Genomic DNA, 212 nt, shown 5'->3' on the forward strand with positions numbered 1-212 from the left:
GGCGCGCCAGGAGCTCCCCCTTCCCGCCAGCGCGAGATACGTCCCCCGCGGCACGCCGGGCGCTTTTTGGCGCTGGCTAAAGGCCTGGGGCTGAAGGGACGGGCCTAGGCTGGGTCTGTCCTGAGCCCTGCTGGGCCCCCACACGCGCGGGGCAGGGCACGCCTGCCAAGGAACCATGGGCTCACGGTATAGATTGGTGCCTCTTCAAGGGG

The sequence above is a fragment of the Crocodylus porosus genome, unplaced genomic scaffold, assembly GCF_001723895.1.
Source record: "Crocodylus porosus isolate Cpor-Errol unplaced genomic scaffold, CroPor_comp1, whole genome shotgun sequence".
Classification (NCBI taxonomy): domain Eukaryota; kingdom Metazoa; phylum Chordata; order Crocodylia; family Crocodylidae; genus Crocodylus; species Crocodylus porosus.